Source organism: Perna viridis, chromosome 5 (genome assembly GCF_037379345.1).
Source record: "Perna viridis isolate PV_CMFRI_1.1 ecotype Kerala chromosome 5, ASM3737934v1, whole genome shotgun sequence".
In the NCBI taxonomy this organism is placed as follows: Eukaryota; Metazoa; Mollusca; class Bivalvia; order Mytilida; family Mytilidae; genus Perna; species Perna viridis.
Window position 1 is genome coordinate 36,347,131 of NC_142449.1, and position 20,716 is coordinate 36,367,846.

The 20,716-nt window shown below is 32.5% G+C and overlaps 1 protein-coding gene across 1 annotated transcript in view; it reads left to right on the forward strand.

The window, feature by feature from the left end:
• The first annotated feature begins 15,260 nt into the window (after positions 1 to 15,260).
• Positions 15,261 to 20,716, forward strand: part of LOC148617280 (sterol 26-hydroxylase, mitochondrial-like) — a 53,542-nt gene continuing 48,086 nt past the window's right edge. The window contains exons 1-2 of the mRNA XM_088584872.1: positions 15,261 to 15,372; positions 16,355 to 16,534. The gene's annotated coding sequence lies outside the window, so the exon portion shown is untranslated. The remainder of the gene's footprint in view (positions 15,373 to 16,354; positions 16,535 to 20,716) is intronic.

Below are 20,716 nucleotides of genomic sequence, written 5' to 3' on the forward strand. Positions count from 1 at the left end.
TATCTAGGTGTACCATCTTTTTTGGAAAACAACAATGTATAATGTTTTTAAGTCGGGATTTTAAATCACAATCATCGTCCTTGGTAGAGAGACCAAAAGAGGATAGCACAGATTTATGGTTTTCCACAATCTCACAATCTCTTCTTTGGCGAGAGTGGTAGCAGTATAGGTCTTATCACTGCTATTATTTTCTACGTCTACATCTGATAATAAACATTGGATATAAAACGTTTTGCAGACAAAAATAATGTTATTTTGGGCTTTGTCTACTGGTACGACAACATATTTGTCATGTATAGTAGACAATGTTTTTGCTACATCGGGGTCTTTGAAAACTGATGTAGCCTTGGCACTCATTGACCTACTTAAAACTTTCATTCGTTTCAAAATTACAGACCTCACGGCCTTTAACCACTCTGACAGAGAATCAATGTCTTCTTGTTCTCGTTTTATCCATTTTCTTGCATAGTCCTTGACGGCATCCATAAGAACTTTAAATTTATAATTCCAATTTATGAAGCGTGGTTCACGGTACTTGGGACCTTTAGAAAGGATATTACGCAGAGAATCGTTTTCGATAATCTCCCGTAACGACGTGACCAGAAGGACCATATTTGAAAGGAGAGGTTTTGTAAGAACAGTCAGGTGGTTTAGCCTTGAAGTCCTCAATCTCGAGGTTCTGCAATAGCCTTATAAAACTTCTAATAAGAAATGTTTTTGTTGTTTATAATTTTTATAATTTATGTGTTATAAAAGAAGTTCACTTTAGTAGGACTCAGCTTTTATAATATAAAAAAGAAATATACTTCAGTAAAACTTAGCTTTACCGATATAAAAGTGTGTATAAAAACACTAAGAAGAAATGTGTTTTTAAGTTTATTATATATAAGATAGAGTTTCAAATATTTTGACATATTTGTCCCTGATTTCACAATTTCTTTCGAGACAAATTCAACAAAATAGATTATAGGATTAAACATTTTTTTTCAGAAATTATCGATACATAAAATAGGACCACTCACTCACAAACAAATAAAAGTATACAATGACTAAGGCATATATTTTGCACTTCGAGTGAATGAAGATGATTTAGTCAAGCTTTGTGATCCAGCTATATAAGACATTCCCCCATTTATTGAAACGGTTGGAACTTTTTAATTTTCTGAAAGGGCAATTATTTTCCATTAAATTCGTCCTTTTTTTCATTTGGGATTTGAAAATACCTTTCAATACAAAAATGAGAGACTACTAAATACAAATACACCAAAAATTTATATGCAAATTTCAATATGCTGTACACATGTTTCAATGAGTGAGCCCCTGTATTATTCTTTGCTTGGCGTCATTAATATATCGAACATCGCATCTGAGGTTACTGATATACGTCCAGACAAACGAAATGGGTATCAGATAGGTCCACGGAAATGGATCAGGGAAGTGTATACAAATTTACATTGATTTAAAATTAAAATGTGCAGTTCATAAACAAAGAAAAAAATCCAGTACAATTATTTTTTTTCAAATGGACAATCGTTTACCTATTCTATCGCGCCCCTTCAAGCTATCGTCATTTTAAAAATGATTTAACAGATGTAAGAAAATGTAGGCTGTGCGTAACTCATATTAATCTGTTTTTTTTAATTTTTTATTAAAAGTTGACCGATGTATAAACTCGGACCATGTACTAACAAAATAAATTAAAGTCCGATGAGCTTTTTGGTAATTTATTAATTTAATTTATTTATGATGCATTTTACTCAGGAAAATTGCAACATATGTTTTAGAATCATATGAAAATCATATGTTTCTCATATTTTTATATGTTAAGGATCACCTGAAAATATGTTTAGGACTAACAAATTCATTCATGAAGAAAGGTTATTATAAATATCAAGTGTCAATTATGTATCTTCCAGAGGATTTACTGTATGAAAAAGGTATGGTTTTCATGTAATTAAGAAAAAAAAACGTTTGTTTCCATGTGATTTTACATAAGTACAAAAACATACATTTTCATACTGGTCCTAAACAAATGTTTCCATATGTTTCAAAACATGTTTTGGCAATTTGTCCTGTGTACGTGTTGCTTGATCCTTATAATTCTAAAATTCTGGAATTTACATGGCAATTGGTGGCTTCTAATCCACAATGTGATATGATTGCCAATTTAACTATTCGAAGTAGACAGGGAAACTGACGATTTCATTCATCTAACTGCCTCAATCTTTTATCGAAACGTAGCAGCCATGTTTTATTATATAGCTATAATGATTGTGATGTAATGAAATTGATATCCCTAATGGAGAATGGACTTCCGTAGTTGAGAAAACATCTCTCATATACAAAAATCAAAATACGAAAAAAAAAACAAAACAAAAAACAAAAACAAAAAAAAACAATGATAGTAATTTATCGAACTTGTATCATTTCTTTTCTTTGTCTGACAAAATAATAAAATATGCCGTGTCAGTTTTGAAATTTTACCTTTAACGAGTTTGAAGACAAATATGGTATCGGAATTTCCTTTTTAACAATACAGCACGAAAACAAAATCAAAGACTGGTCTTTAAAGTCGCTTGTCGTCAAATATTCACTGTCACTGATTTTGGCATACTTTAAACATCCGAAATGGTACAAATGCGATATGCTCTGAAATCCGGTGACTTCCGCTAAAATCTTGGTTCCCTTGATATAATTGCGTACTCTTTCGTAACCGTTATGACCTGAGTGACTATATATAGATATTAGTGTCCTGATAATATATATGACCTTTATATTTCCGTTCTAATACAAGCAAAAACGCACATAGACATGTGTATGATATGTTTTAAAAAAGGTACGTTGTAGTGATTTTCGGGTCGCTTATGATATTCAGTTTATGAACCAGATTAAGCAGCTGACAATGAATTTTCATAAATATGGGGGCGTGCTAATATATATGACTTATATAGTCTTGTAACTAGTCTCAGTGCCTAAAGCGAAAACTGGGCAATGCCCAAAGCTTCCCGTACTCATATGTAGAACACACTTGTATGATATTTAAGAGGTACATTTTTATCTCGTATGACGCTGCGGCGGTGAACACGGCGAAGATCTGCAGGATTATTTGGCGTATAACTACAAATTTATGCAAGTCATATGGGAATATTAAATACAGAAATTACGAGTACAAGAAGTCGTTAAGACTATTAGCGACTTAAAAAAAACATGTATAATCTTAGCTTTTGAAAATCTGGTTGAAAGTTGCCCGATACTGTAAGACTCAATATTTAACGTTCTTTGACATATATTCAGCAAAAATTCATCTTTGAAAAGGCTAAATTCTCTTCAACTAATTGAAAGTGACAATACTTGATACAAATTAGATAAATAGGAAAAGCAATCAGTCAGGTTCATATTATTAGGAGTAGATTATAGAATAATTCATTGAAAACACCTATAGCAAAAGTATCAGAATAAACAATGTGAAGTGTACGGTGCGGTAATGAACGATCGTCTAGAAATACTTCTGTCCTACACACACATCCAATTGACAATTTTGACCAACTGTCATAATACAGTGATAAATTGAAGTGAACAATTTCCATAGTTAGACATGAAGAAATAAAACCATCCTACGCAGTACATGACCTTTTGAATAATAGATCACTATAGTGTTGTTAGATATGATGGTTAAATAAAAACAAGAAAGTTAAAGGCGTAATATCCCCAATTGAAAAAGGACCAGTTTTGATTTTCTATTACTACTTTTTTGTACAGTAAGACCTGTCTTCACTGAACCCTCTTTGGACTTTTAAATTTGTTCAATTGAGACAGGTGTAGTTTTGGTTTACCAAGTGCTAATTACATTTTGATTGACGTGAAAGGACTTCATGGGTGTCCAGTTGTCCAGTTTGAACTGCTTTTTGATTATTCAGGGTTTGGTTTAGACATGTTTCGCTGTATCTGTTAAATGGCATATAAATCCCTGCAGAAAAAGAGGTAAAACATAATGCATCGCAATTTATCATATTTTTTAAATACAAATGTATGAAAATGATCTTGATGAAACCACGATGACGTCATGCAGACTTTATGTACGAGTGACCGTTCGTGTCATTTCAATTTAGCGAAAATATACACGACCAAAAAATCACATTCGCGCATCTGTACGTGTGTTAATATGCGTATTTTCTACTAGATACGCGTATATTATTATAATATATTAGTATAAATATAGCGCGCGAATTATTTAAACGGATATACGTACGAAGCAGTGCTTTATGCAGCAATGGACTGTTCGGTTTACATGAAGATAAAAAAAGGAATGAATAAGAAAAAGTCCAGTTTTGCAAGAATTAAAAGATGGAATAGAAAAAGACCACAACGCTTTAATAATTAAAAGAAAAGTACAGCGTATGGACATTTTTATAAAAGCATTTATTCAAAGCAAATAGATTTAAAGCACTGACGTATATTTACCAGTACACGTATATTCAAACAAAATACATATTTATTAAAACGCTAAATGCAAATATAGGAGCGAAATACTCAGCAGCGTATATGGTATACGTTGGTAATAAACGCGTATGTCTACGCAAATAACATTATATACGCGTATACATATGGTTTTTGCGCAAATTATCTAATTGGCTACACGTATGCATGTGTCACTTAATTTGCTTGACCAGTTGTCGATTTCATGAACAAAAAATACTAAACAATCGATGCAAAATATATTTCTATAAAAACGCCACGACCAAAGAAGATTTCACACCTTGATCATGGTAAAAAACTTGAATCAACTCAGATAAACGACACATGGAATATACATTATGCAAATTGAACAGAAATTGATCAAACTGTAAATTGTTTTCACCGTATTTCGTTTTACAGAATGTTTCAATAAGAACCGTTTAATTTATATAACTTATGACATAAAATAAATCTGTGAAATGTTTGCATGTGAATATTAGGTAGAAATTTCTTTGACGTAGAACTATCTACATTGTCCTAATTCGTTATGGAGATTTGTCGATTTTTCTTGAAAACGACTTAAGAATGGTTAAGGGCATTTTATGAACTTTACGTTCATTAAGGTTTTTAAGAATAAAAAGAAAAGAAATGTGTTGAAATCAACCAAAAAAAGAAAAAAAACCAACTTTTTAGACACAGAAGTCTATTTTTGGGACTATTCAAACAAATATTATTTCCTTTGTATTTTACTTGCGAATTAAAGAAAAAATGTTTATTATAACATTATTTTTAAAAATTTGTATAAGATTTATACGACTCATGTCTTATTTCACGAGATTACCGATGTTGTAAAAAATTAAAATTTCTGAATATATTCTTGAACTATATAAATATATAAAATGTCCATTTCAATTTAATTTAATCAACATAATTTACTTACTTTAAAGATGTTTTTCAAAGTAATCACTCATCGATTAATTGACTTCGAACAGAAATTTCTAATCAAAATCATTGATCAAACTATTTTGGGAGTTTGACAGACAAGTGTTTGATTAACGGAGTTAAACAATCGGTTACAATTTGGGTTGTGACCGTTGAATGATTGATGATCAGTTTGATTGTTTAGTTATGTCGAATTATTACCAAGACTAAGTAATCCATTTGACCGATTTTCACTTTATTTCAATATGAAGATTTACATGCGTTTTGCTGAAGTTCTAGTGTGCTAAGTTTATGTTTTTTGGCTTCCTTCTGTTTAGTTTCCCTAATATCTTTCATTTAATTATGGCATTAGAATCACATAAATAATCTGTAAATTATGCTTAGAATGACAACTACGTGACCACCTAATTAATCACCTTCACTTTTTCTTTTTAAAAATGTTCTAGGGTTCACAAATGTGTTACAGCAGCATGAAATTTCTTTCAATTTAATTTTTTGTTATTTCATTATTTATCGATATTCTAAAGTTAAAAAAATGTATTAAAATAGATTATAGAATCTATTCCAATCTATTTTCAATAAGTTATGCACAGCTTCATGAAAAGAATTAAGTTGCTATATGATTTAAGTCATCACTGCAGAAGTTTTATGGTCATCAACAAAAGCTCGTAAATCGTTATGGTGTATCCATCTGCACACTGAGAACCGATTTGTGAAACGTGTTCCAGTTTTCCTTTCGTCTTTCGTCTATCCTGAAATTTTATGAGCAACTCAGTGGGTGTTTCTAAAAAAGCAGAATACCCTTACCATACCAGTGCAACTTGTCCATGCTCCCAGTTTTAAGTACGAGTTGCTCATTTACTTCATCTCTTTTTACGTGTTGTTTTGGTTTTTTCGTGTTTAGTGTGTCTATTTGTTATCCTTTGAATGTATTCTTTCCACTTGAATCTTTGTCCATCTTTCTCTTACCTGTTAATATGACAATTGTATATAACTCAGACAATCCGACTACCTGTGATATTGGTGATTTAGCCCATCGAGAATACGATGCTATGCTATATTTAAACGTACCTGCAATCCTTCATGCTTCCAGATTTGTATTTTGAGAAAACCCACACAATCAGTTCCTCAACTTTATAACGAGAACTGCGAAGTTTCAATTTCATGTACAATCTATATACTCTATTCATCTCAAATGTGAAAAAACAAACTAAGACTAGATTAGGTCTATAACTATTTATGAATAAAAAATAAAAACAAAAACAAAACAAAAACAAAAAACAAAAACAAAAAACAAAAACAAAAACAAAACAAAACAAATTGATGGGTTTTTATCAAATACATGTATCACCCTCTGTTTGATATTTATAAAGACTGATTCTCGAGTTTTGTATAGATGTTATCAACTATACCAAGGTCCGAAACATTGTCTGATGTCCGAAAATCACTCTAGAATTCTAGAAAATACAAGCATTCGCGGTTGGGAAAATGTGAATGATTTTATGCAAAAGAGTAATAAAGGTTCTGGCGGAAATCAAAAGAATGTAATCAAGGGACAAAGACCAGGCATGGAAAACAGAAACCCACAGCAAGAAAAAAAAATAAGAAAAATAATACGTACAAAGCAACTAAAATAAATAAGCAAGTTGGACTCCACTAAAAACTGGGAGCATGGATCAGGTGCACCGGTAGGGTAAGTATCCTCGGCTTTTGCCTGTATGCGACGTAATTTCTAAACAAGTTAAATTCAAATAACGACAAAGAATTTCAAGGAGGGAACTAATAACTGTAGCTGTGTTGAGATTGCAAATACACGTATTTGTTTAATGCCACATCGTGTTCTGTTAATGGCGACTTTGGTACTCAGTTGTGTGAATTTTACATCTGAGGATCTTAGTGCTGAAAAGTATAAATCAAATAAGAAATACATTTCAATTAAATAAACTTCTTAAGTTTGTTTTACAGAATTTAATTTTTACATAAATGAAACAGGAAGTTTGAAATCGAAAATTTATGAGAAACAAGATGATGATGATTTTCCAATTGATAGCTTCCCCTTTCTTAGTGTAAATATACCAAGATCTTCAACATACTGGGTAAATGTCGCAGTAGATTCATTCCTGTCGTGCATGTCATTTATACACGGACTTTCTTTGTACAGCGAGAATATTGTCAAAGAAGCTTTTTAGACAGGGATACAGTCAGCCAACTATGTAGCTGCCATTTTGTTTTCTTTATGGTCAGTTTTCTATATGTACACCTGTTTTCACGTTTCGGCCATGTTCTTAAATTTTGAAATCTCTAAATTGTCCTTCCCCTTTGATGCTTTGGTTTGGCAATTTGCATACAGTGATTATAAAGTCCGTTCATGCTAACGTAACCTCGTTTGCTACAAATTCTTTAAAAGATGTTCCATTTGAAAAATTCCAACTTGTTAAAAAATACAATCTACAAAAACTTCAACATGGAGTTTTGTCTTATCTACTCATGTAACCGGTGATGCAAAACTTTAACTATATAGCGTTACAAATTTGGAAGAACAAATCAGTGAGCCATTTCGTGCACTTTTATTTTCTATCATTATAAAATTGTAGGTAGAATTTTTAATAAATTACCTGCAATTATTAATTTTAAACAATGACGTTTTATTCTGTCGTTGTTCAATTCATTATTTTACAAATTTAGGTCTGTTGTTTTCCTGGCGGTATGTTTTTATCCAATTTTTCGCTTTGTAAGCGGGATCTACCAAATTAATTTAAAACATTATGTTAATAACCATAATGAATAATCAAACAAAGGCGGAAAGTCTTAAAAGTCGATATTGGTTAAAATTGTTAGTAGATTAAAGAGTAATCAGTTGAACCAAGATTGTAGCGGAAATCAAACGAATGTAATACAAGACAAAGACCAGACATGGAAAACAGAAAAACACAACAAAGAACATAAAATTACCAAAATAATAGCAACAAAATTAAATGAGCAATTCGTTCTCCACTAAAATCAGGGAGCATGGACGTGGTGCACCGGTAGGGTAAGTTTCCAATACCTCTTTCTAGAAACATCCGCCTAGCTGTTCATAAAAAGTCTAGTCCAAGATAGACGACATTTTCTCGGAACTAGCAAAATAAGGTTTTAAATTTATTTACGTGAATGTGGTATGGCACGAGGTGAACCAGCCATTCAAATTAAATGTATCATATTAGTTTTTATTACCGAAAATATTAATCATTTATACAATGAACGAGTGTTAAGACGTGCGTGTAAGGTCTATATTTGTGTACGGCCTACGTAATGTTATGTTATAGGGTATTGCAAATATTATTTTCTTGAAACAAGCAGAAGCCGGTTTCAGTGCATAGTAACACAGAAAATTGTCGTTTTGTCCACAATTTGTGAATATTGTACTACATTCCAACTGAACTTTATAACTACAAGAAGTCATTTAGTCACGAAAACAAACTCAAAACAAAACAAAGGAAGTAAGTAGTTTATCAAATTATATTTGCTAACAATACAACAAAGAACATAAAGTAACTAAAATCATACATACAAAGTAACAAAAGTAATAAAAATAAAATATTTCAAAGAGTAATCAAGGGAACCAAGGTTATAGCGGTAATCAAAAGAATGTAATCCAGGGACAAAGACCAGACATGGATAACAGACATACACAACAAAGAACATAAAGTAACTAAATCATACATACAAAGTAACAAAAGTAAATGAGCAACTCGGACTCCACTAAAAACTGGGAGCATGGACTAGGTGCACCGGTAGTGTAAGCGTCCTCTGCTTTTCTAGAAAAATCCGCCGGGTTGCTCATAAAAAATCAAGTCCGGGGTAGACCAACGAGGAAAGGAAAACTATGACCCGTTGAATAAATCAGTTTTCATGGTGCTGATGGATACACCATAACGATCCACGAGTTCATGATTACGACCATAAAACTTCTGTAGTGATGACTTCAATCTTGTAGCAATATAACCCTGTTCCAGTAGCCTATTTGTTAGAGTTCTAGCGCGGTACAAAAAGTCTGTATAGTTTCGGCAAGCTCTGGCATAACGTATTTAACCACGGTTAAAAGTACATTTAAATAGAAATAAATAGATCAATTATAAAAAGAATCTAGTTAAGACATGTATTAAGATTTTCAAGGAGTACGTTTAGACAGGTTTCACTGTATGTTGTATTTTGCGAAGCCATCTTAGTAAGTTATTTTTTCAAAGGGAAGCAACCCACCAACACACGACAACCTGGTTGGCGGTCTCATTGGGGAAAGGAAGAACAGTAAACATTTTTCCTTGAAACTTCACTTCGGGTTTGAAGTAAATTATTTAAGCATGCAAGTACTTACCGCAACTCCAATAAAAAAATATTTGGATTTGAAGTCTACTGTTATCCATTGCTCCAATCTGACAGTAAACCAGTCTAAGATTTGAAAATATACTTATGTAACTTGCTTCAAAATTTTTAAAAACTTGTGAACTAAATGTTTTGTCTTCGAATGATCATGAGTGTTTTTTTCTATATTTTGTTAGGGCATATCTGAACTGTTATATTTGTCATTTCCGGAGCCAGTCGAAGACAGACTTAAGGTGTAACATACGACCTTTATTGCGTCCACTTTTAGTTAGTTCTCGGTCCCTTTTGATTCACGATCATTTCTATATTTTGTAATATGTATCTTTGTATGTAACATAACAAATGTCTGTCTGTCCGTCACTAATACTATTCATCTCAGTGGATGCTGAAGTTATATATTAATGTGTTATTATTCACCTATGATCCATATTTACAACATTGGTTTTTATTACAGCCATAGTTACGGAAGCAGCTTTGCATAAATATATCTACTTTGTTTTGATTAATCTTTGTAGTGACTTGTTTTTTATTGGACTGGTTTTATCAAATAAAATATTTCAAAGAGTAATCAAGGGAACCAAGGTTATAGCGGTAATCAAAAGAATGTAATCCAGGGACAAAGACCAGACATGGATAACAGACATACACAACAAAGAACATAAAGTAACTAAAATCATGCATACAAAGTAACAAAAGCAAATGAGCAACTCGGACTCCACTAAAAACTGGGAGCATGGACTAGGTGCACCGGTAGGGTAAGCGTCCTCTGCTTTTCTAGAAAAATCCGCCGGGTTGCTCATAAAAATTCAAGTCCGGGGTAGACCAACGAGGAAAGGAAAACTATGACCCGTTGAATAAATCAGTTTTCATGGTGCTGATGGATACACCATAACGATCCACGAGTTCATGATGACGACCATAAAACTTCTGTAGTGATGACTTCAATCTTGTAGCAACATAACCTTGTTCCAGAAGCCTATTTGTTCGAGTTTTAGCGCGATGAAAAAAGTCTGCGTAGTTTCGGCAAGCTCTGGCATAACGTATGAGTTGTGATATGAACACTCCTTACGCAGGAGACGAAGGGATGTTGCCACAGATGAAAGGAAAGTTGACAATTCTGAATGAAAAGTCATCACGTTTGTCGTAAAGTTTGGTCAATAGTTTTCCTTTACCATCGATTTCTAAGTGTAGGTCAAAAAATGAGGCTGACTTCACAGTGTCTGTAGTATCTTTTATCTCAAGTTCTTTTTGGTAGATGCGATGTATCAAATCCCCGAAATTAGGATTGTTTAAGGATAACACGTAGAAACACTACTACTGTTGCATTGTTTTGCTAGACTATGACTGACTGAACTCACTTGGAACATGATGGGTGGCGCTGGCGGATCAGGACATGCTACCTGATGTCCTTTCCGGTAATTTATGGGAGTTCATATTGCTGATGCTTTATTTTTGCTTCGTCTTGTTTTTCATCGTTTGAAGCCGGTATATACATAATGATAAAATAGAATAATAAAACAATCAGTTCGTTTGTATAAATATAACCTGCTCAATTTCATCTAAATTAAATGTTCTTTCGTTTGATATCTAAAGTAAATATATACAAAAACTAGCATTAATATTTCGTAGTGTAAATTCATCTATGCACTATTAACGGCTTAATTATGGAAGTCAGAATCGTGTCAGGGATATCAGTATCTCAATAAATACTAGAACCTTCACAATAAAACAACCGCGTCTGGTCTTGAATTGTCAATTAAAATGATAAAGAATCCAAATAATGATTGAAATAAAACATTTAACATTATCAACTTGAGAATGATGAATATCAAGGAAGAGATCATATATATTGACTGGCAGATTAACGCGCTACTTCTATTGTTAATTATTAGTTGGTTGAGACTACTTTTGACGATTTTGTATCTTATGTAGTCACTGCAATACATTTTATTCAGCTAGCACGCAGTTCCATTTAAATGCTACAATCGGTACAAGCAACTGCCATGTTAAATTTCTAAAGACCCTTTTGTCCCTTCATGATTGTCGATGAGCACGCGTGGGATATACTCCACCAGGTAGGACTTGGGATAGAACAAAGGAATTTTCCTTGCGGAGAATGCTCATCGAGTAACCTGCAGTTAACACGAAATTGTCCTTTAGAAATATATTAGACTGATATTCAGAACGGAAACCTATGTTTATCCGCTACTAAATGTTAGAGATTTGCCTTGCAGTTGCACTTTAGGGAAAACTGACAATTCTTCTATTTTGCAAGTTCCTTCAAAACTCACGACCTTAAAGCTGTATGTATAATATTACAGTGCATCTTGTCTAAACCTAACCACTTTAGGACTTTAGAATATGTCCGTTTTAGAGAGGTTTTCGATTTACCACGGTTAAAAGTACATTTAAATAGAAATAAATAGATCAATTATAAAAAAAATTTAGTTAAGACATGTATTAAGATTTTCAAGGAGTACGTTTAGACAGGTTTCACTGTATGTTGTATTTTGCGAAGCCATCTTAGCAAGTTATTTTTTCAAAGGGAAGCAACCCACCAACACACGACAACCTGGTTGGCGGTCTCATTGGGGAAAGGAAGAACAGTAAACATTTTTCCTTGAAACTTCACTTCGGGTTTGAAGCAAATTATTTAAGCATGCAAGTACTTACCGCAACTCCAATAAAAAAATATTTGGATTTGAAGTCTACTGTTATCCATTGCTCCAATCTGACAGTAAACCAGTCTAAGATTTGAAAATATACTTATGTAACTTGCTTCAAAATTTTTAAAAACTTGTGAACTAAATGTTTTGTCTTCGAATGATCATGAGTGTTTTTTTCTATATTTTGTTAGGGCATATCTGAACTGTTATATTTGTCATTTCCGGAGCCAGTCGAAGACAGACTTAAGGTGTAACATACGACCTTTATTGCGTCCACTTTTAGTTAGCTCTCGGTCCCTTTTGATTCACGATCATTTCTATATTTTGTAATATGTATCTTTGTATGTAACATAACAAATGTCTGTCTGTCCGTCACTAATACTATTAATCTCAGTGGATGCTGAAGTTATATATTAATGTGTTATTATTCACCTATGATCCATATTTACAACATTGGGTTTTATTACAGCCATAGTTACGGAAGCAGCTTTGCATAAATATATCTACTTTGTTTTGATTAATCTTTGTAGTGACTTGTTTTTTATTGGACTGGTTTTATCAAATAAAATATTTCAAAGAGTAATCAAGGGAACCAAGGTTATAGCGGTAATCAAAAGAATGTAATCCAGGGACAAAGACCAGACATGGATAACAGACATACACAACAAAGAACATAAAGTAACTAAAATCATGCATACAAAGTAACAAAAGCAAATGAGCAACTCGGACTCCACTAAAAACTGGGAGCATGGACTAGGTGCACCGGTAGTGTAAGCGTCCTCTGCTTTTCTAGAAAAATCCGCCGGGTTGCTCAGAAAAATTCAAGTCCGGGGTAGACCAACGAGGAAAGGAAAACTATGACCCGTTGAATAAATCAGTTTTCATGGTGCTGATGGATACACCATAACGATCCACGAGTTCATGATGACGACCATAAAACTTCTGTAGTGATGACTTCAATCTTGTAGCAACATAACCTTGTTCCAGAAGCCTATTTGTTCGAGTTTTAGCGCGATGAAAAAAGTCTGCGTAGTTTCGGCAAGCTCTGGCATAACGTATGAGTTGTGATATGAACACTCCTTACGCAGGAGACGAAGGGATGTTGCCACAGATGAAAGGAAAGTTGACAATTCTGAATGAAAAGTCATCACGTTTGTCGTAAAGTTTGGTCAATAGTTTTCCTTTACCATGGATTCAACATCACATTTGTTTGATTAAAAAGATAAATACCACCTACTCTTGTACTGGCACTCATCATACTTGGATACTTAGAAATTCTAAAGATTTACTTCGAAACCTAAAATCCCGCATCTTTTCGGAAATTAGTTCTCTCCAAACTTTGACTTCTCAAATATTTACACTACGTTGCCACATGATAAATCGAAATGTAGTTTGGAAGAACTTATTCGTAAACTTTTGCTGATTCGAAAAATTATGTTGTTTTTGGTTACAAATTTATATATTCTTCTAAAACATCTCAGAGGGGTAAAGTGTGCCACACAGAAAAAAAAAAAAAAGGTTTGCGACATGCTTGATTTCCTCATCGATAACACATTTTCACACTTGGAGGAGCTATTTTTCAACAAGTTGGCATTTTAAAGGGCACTAATTGTGATAATTGTTCTCCTAACCGATTTGTTTTTATATTCATTCGAGACTGAATTTCTTCAGAATTTCGTAAAAAATAAAAATATAAAAGATGCTAAATACTTTAACTTTACATACAGATATATTGATTATGAGACTACAGAAACAACTTATTCTGCATCTTGTTTAGACCTACATCTCAGATTTTACAACGGTGGTTATCTCAGCACTAAGATTTATGATATAAGAGACGTCTGTAATATTAATATCATAATTTTTTTCTTTCCTGTGCAGCAATGTACCTTCACATCCTGCTTATGGTGTCTGTATTTCACAATTGATTCGCTACGCTAAACCAGTACTAACTACTCTGATATCCTTGAACGCCATAAATATCTGCGTAACAGACTCATGAATTGGAGATATGAGGAAAGGCGTCTCCAAAGGTCTCTTACCAAATCATGTTTTAGATATCAGTCCCTGGTTTAAAAATACTCAGGTTCTTCTTAAATATTTAGTAATGATTGTTTTTTTTTGTAAATTGTTTTTTTTGTGCTGATATGACCACTGGTTTACTAATTATGACGCAATAGCATGTACATTTTAATTAACTACCATTGGTGTATTCATGCAGCAATGGAAGAGAGAGATTTAGCGCGCTGTGAGGCCTAGATTTGACCCACCGTTTCGTTTTAGATGTCTGTTGGGAGCGTTGCTGTGCCGGTTGCTCCGGTGATATAATATCTATTTTGCCAGATTTGTTTTGGACTTGACTTCATTGTGGATCGGATTAATGTTTGTTGTTTCCTTCATGGACCTTTTTGTCAACCCTTAACATAATGGTAATGTAGCTTATAGTTTAAAAAGAACAGACATTTGGAATACATTGTCTTGTCCGTTTGTGTGATCTTTTAGTTTATTTCTTAAACATTCTTTTGGATTATGTTAGAGTATAAATTAAATTTCAATCTTAATTGCTTTAGCTGATCAATATTATAAACGGAAAGCAAAACAGAGTTGTACGAAATTGCCAATGATACTTTGTATTTTCTAAAATAATGAAATATGTACGTTTTCTCTGAATAGTTTAATTGTAATTGGTAGGAATACCATTTTTATTTCCAACGGTAACATTTCGATCAACAATGAATTATATTGAGAAATTGTATACATAAAACTTGTTTCGCATTGTTTGAGCAAATTTTGTTTAAATATGAATGAACGTCAGTGATTTTTTTCCGCGTGTGAATCGATGATCTTTTTTGTTAGAATGGAAGAGGAAATATGCAGTGTTTTTCTACCACACTATGGTCTTTAAAGTTACTGAACCTGTTTGAGGAACAAAGACACGGATCATCAGGTAGATTTCTACTTTTCGTCACTTAGGCCAAAAAATTAAAATAATATATAAAAAAAAAACAACAACAGGATAGAACAGATATGCAAATATCTTTATTTGTCAATTTTTTGTTCAAAATTGGAAAAATTAAAACAGCTCAGTATTATAAGTTAACATTGATATATAATATTACTTAAATCTTTGAAAAAGCAAGAGTGAAAATGGTGCTCAAATTCACAAGTATGTAAATTTTGATGAAGGTAATCTTTACCGTAAATCTTATTTCTTCTACATGTACTGTTAACAGTATGTTTCTACTATTCATATTATCTTGTTGTTTATCTAATTTCTTTCTTTGAAAGTATGTTACTGCTATCCATTTTGATTTTGTCGACGAAGATCTACTTACTACTTTTCTTTTATGATATTTATCAGATATCCATTAGTGACTTCAGCGTTAAAAAAGTTCCGTTCTTATTATCATTTATAAAGAAATCACGATTTCCCCTTTCTTCTACCCCGGACTTGACTCTTTATGAGCAAGTCGGCAGGTGTATTTAGAAAAGCAGATGATGCTTTTAATGTAAACATTGCATCTGGTTCAATTTTGAAATATTTAAGCTTCAACCCATTAAACAAATCCAAAACAAAAATGAATGCTGAATCAATATACCGAGGCAAAACTTAACAGCACGCTGTTCAAAAATAAAATATTTAATATATACGTTACAGAATTATTGTATACACTTAACTGTCGATATGCCTTGAAAAGGCACAATCAAATTTTTTCGAACTCTGTTGAAAAATTTATATTTTGAGCCCTTTCTTCCGACATGAATATTTGCATTTGAATATGTAGAAGTCATTCAAACTTTAGCTTAGCAATTCATTACAATTTAGTTTACGGTTTTGCTTGTCATCGTGATAAAATTGATCACGTGGTTCTATCAATTGCAATCTTGTTTTCAGAGAAATTATTGCTTATCAATAATTTACCTTTTAGGGCAGATTAATAGATAGGCCAGCCTCCAAACAATCCTCGTTTAAAACAAATGTTGATTGACTTGAATCTAGCCGCCTGTACTTTTTCTACTTCGCTATAAGTACTCTAAGACTTAACCTCTACCTTATTCAGAGACGAGAACAGAATCCAACAGCTTAGAAGAATAGCTATAGAATTAAGGTAAGAATATTACAATTTAGATTAATGTGAAACAATTATCGGTTCTGATAGTAAATACTAAATAATTATTTCATCGTTCGACTTAATAATTTTAGAATAATAAACCTTGACAATTTGCAGTCAACCAACAGTAAAAACCCAAAAAGGGAGTATTCGTACGTTCCATAAGATAAATCTTTGCTTTCCGTATCGAGTTTTATTTTGCAAAGAGTAAGTTTTGGTTGAGGTATTGTTTTGTTTTGTTTTGTTTTAATTTTAAATTCATTATTTTTATTTACATTAATAACAGTATATATCATTAACTACAGCGCAAACACTACATTTTAGTTATATTTTATAGTGAAAGAAGGTACTCAGCATGCGTTAATTGAATCACAAACGTTACTCGAATAATTACAAAAAAGTTTAAACTCAATAATTCTTATATATTGCGATTAGCGGATTTTCACTAGAGGACGGCTAATTTACATTTCCTTAAGTGGAAATGACGAAACGTTCCCAAATGATAATACTAAAAACACAGAAAAGTTGTCCTTGCATATAATTTCTAAAGAGAATAACTTATTAATAAATATTTTTTTCATGTTCATTACTGTTTTATTTTTTAAATTACATGCACAGCTCTGTATTAGTATACACTTCCACAAACACCTTGTGCCATTTCAAGTAGATCCAATGTCCATTCTCTGTTTTCAAATTGCCTAAAATAAAATAAATAAGAATTAAATAAACAATTATAATAATAATTTAAAAATATATATATAAAAAACATCCCCGCATAACTTTTGTTGACCCCATTTAACTCATTACACCAGCTCATGATAGAATGTGTGTTATTATGGATAAAAATGTTGAAGATCTCACAATAAAAACTAACAAAAAAATAGGCCAGTAGCCTTCCCAAAACATTACTATGAATAGTGTATTATTATATTATTTTACATAAAGCAAAACAATAGGAAAACGTGATATCTTTTTGGCATCATTGTAGTTTCAAGGGCTAATAAATCATTTAGGCATAAAAAGGACTTTGCATTTCAATTTTAAGACATTGTTGACCTAAAATTGAACAATATTTTGTTTTACAAAGCCTTGGAATTACACTTGGATTTCCCAGAGAAGGTCGTTCTTTGGTAGGAGTTTTCTAATAGGACGTCATACATGTAAATTGAAACTTTTACTTTTATTTCCAATTCAAAAACAGTTACACACCTCATAATCAGTCTTATTATATTACTTTTTTCTGGACTTTTGACAATGAGGATTTTAACACTTTGTAAGATATATTTTTCTTAATTTGGTTGGGTAATTTAAGAGAGAAAGGGATATGCCAATATCTCTAAAATACGGATCTGTATACAGAAAGTACTAAATTTATATATGGTGTGTATAAACCAAGCAGCATCGTTCGTTCAGTGTTTTCCTGCACTTCAAGTTATCTCCATCACTGACACTGTCTGAAATTTTAGATAGGTAGTAAATAGAAGTCGGTACACCAATACAATTACGATCTTTTAGTAACAAAATTGATAGTTGACAATTACTCAGTATGCATTCTATAGTAAAAATGATTGATTTAGTAAAAAAGTCAAGAAGTGCACGACCAATTAGAACTAGAACTAAAGCGTGGTTGATTGGGATATCCCAAGACTCTCTCGATATATAGACTGAGACTTCTAATAAGGCCATCCTTTGATGTGATGAACAAAACTACAGTCAGTAATTATTTAAGATCGCAAAGAGTTTCTTTGTCAAAGTAATTGAATACAATTATGGTTCATATTTATTTCAACCACATTAAGAAAAACGGACGAAATGTGAATTACAATATTGTCATTGACAATCCTACATTTCTTCTTCTCGAGACGTGTCTATAAACCTTTCATCAAGCTCAAAGACTCTTCGCCTTAATATGTGAAAAGAATATACAGTGAAACTTATCTGAATCGAACCCCTTAAAACCCTTCAATGGTTCGGTTTAGACAGGTTTACGGATTATGCATGGTTGACTTTAGACAGATTTTCGGATTATGCATTGTTGACTTTAGACAGTTTTTCGGATTATGCATGGTTCTGTATAGACAGGTTATCGGATTATACATGGTTCGGTTTAAACAGGTTATCGGATTATGAGTGGTGGTTCGGTATAGACAGGTTATTGGATTATGCATGGTTCGGTTTAGACAGGTTATCGGATTATGAGTGGTTCGGTTTAGACTTGTTTAAAATTATGCATGGTTTGGTTTAGACTCGTTTCGGATTATGCATGGTTGGCTTTAGACAGTTTTTCGGATTATACATGGTTCGGTTTAGACTTGTTTTGGATTATGCATGGTTCGGTTTAGACAGGTTATTGGATTATGCATAGTTCGGTTTAGACAGGTTTAAATGAATCACAACATTGTTAACATGGAAAATAACTGAAAACAGTAATATAAAAGCTACGTGACTAAATACAAACAATGTTCGAGTACAATCAAATAAAACCCGATTATTAACCTTGCAACATTAACAATTGAAATAATATTTAGGTTTTTGTTTGTTTGTTGGGGTTTAACGTCCGAGCAGCAAAATAATTAGGTAGATCATACCGAATATTTCTATTAGATAAATTTTCCTAATTTCTCTTGAAGATTATATTGAATGAACATTAAAATGTTGATGTACAACATAGGTCACCGAACTTGATTTCGAGATAACTAAGCTTTGAGACAAATTCTCATTACATTTCTGTAGAAAATTTTCCCGCCAATTGTCTTCCCTTGTTTTTACATATCCTTAAGCATTATTAATTCATTGAAAATAAATATGTAAGTGCGATTCTGTAATATGACAGAAAAGAATTCTCAGTGTAACAATTGTGATTTACCTTAAAGTTGAAAAGAATTGTCTTCTTTACGAATACTGACAATATGCAAAGGTGTTTTGAAAAAGACATCACAGCAATGTCAATGATACGGTTCTATGTGTCCGTCATTCGATTATGCCTGAAATGTAGGCAGATACTGAAGAAAAATTAATATGATGCTAATCGCTATCTCGGGGGATCCGTTTCAATATACAATGTGATTGGGATGAGCGCCTGAATAGGTCACTTCTTCATGCTTCAAATTATATGATACGGATAAGAAAATCAAATTGTTCTAATATATGAAAAGACTGAATTATATAGTGTAAGTTTTTGTAAGAATCAGGCAAAATGGGAAAATCGGAATCGTGCATATCAAAACCCAACCCGATCTGACGATATAATTTCATTGAAAGATACTTTCTCTATTTGAAAAGACCATTTTTTGATCTCTGCATCACTGGATTTGCTCAGAAATTTTTTCGATACAATGTGAGAAAATTGAGAGTTTCGACAGAGTTATCTCTCCTTGAAATGTTTATTTTCAGTGCATGTCAATGCAATTTATAGCTCAATTTACCAAAAAAGATATGAACAATCTTGTCTTTTTTCCTAGATTCTGACGGTGCAAATAGTCAAATCAAACTTTCAAAATGGTGTTTTTTTTCATTCCATGTTTCACTCACTGCCTGAATCTTACAAAAACTTGCACTTAAGATGGTAATATGTGATAAGGTTAAGAATTCAACATTGTTGATTAAAAATGCAGTATAGTAAAATGAAAGAATCGGATTTCTATATGGCTAAAGAAAAGAGGCGTTTGAATTATATCTATTTCTATTGCACCAATAAAGACAAGAAGTCACACTGGTGTCATCTTCATCTTGCTCCTCGAAGCATATGTCAATTCATCTTACAAAGATATTGTCCGCAGAGAAGGATGGACAGCAAGCTAGCTGAAAAACCGCCTTCTCTCGTAGTAGCATTAATCATATGTGGATACTTAAAAATTATAAAGATTTACTTCAAAACCCAAAACCTGCAGCTTTTCGGAAATAAGTTCTCTCCAAGCTTTTGATTTCTCAACTCTTTACACTACGTTACTACATGATAAATTGCAATCTCGTTTGAAAAGACTTATTCGTAAATCTTCTGCTGTTTCAAAAAATTATGTAGCTCTTGAATGCAAATCCATTATTTTTTTCTAAAACATCTCAGAAGAGTAAAGTGTGCTACGCAGAAAAGCAGATTTGCGATATGCTTGCTTTCCTCATCAATAACATATTTGTCACATTTTGAGGAGCTATTGTCAAAAGCAAGTTGCCTTCCATTGT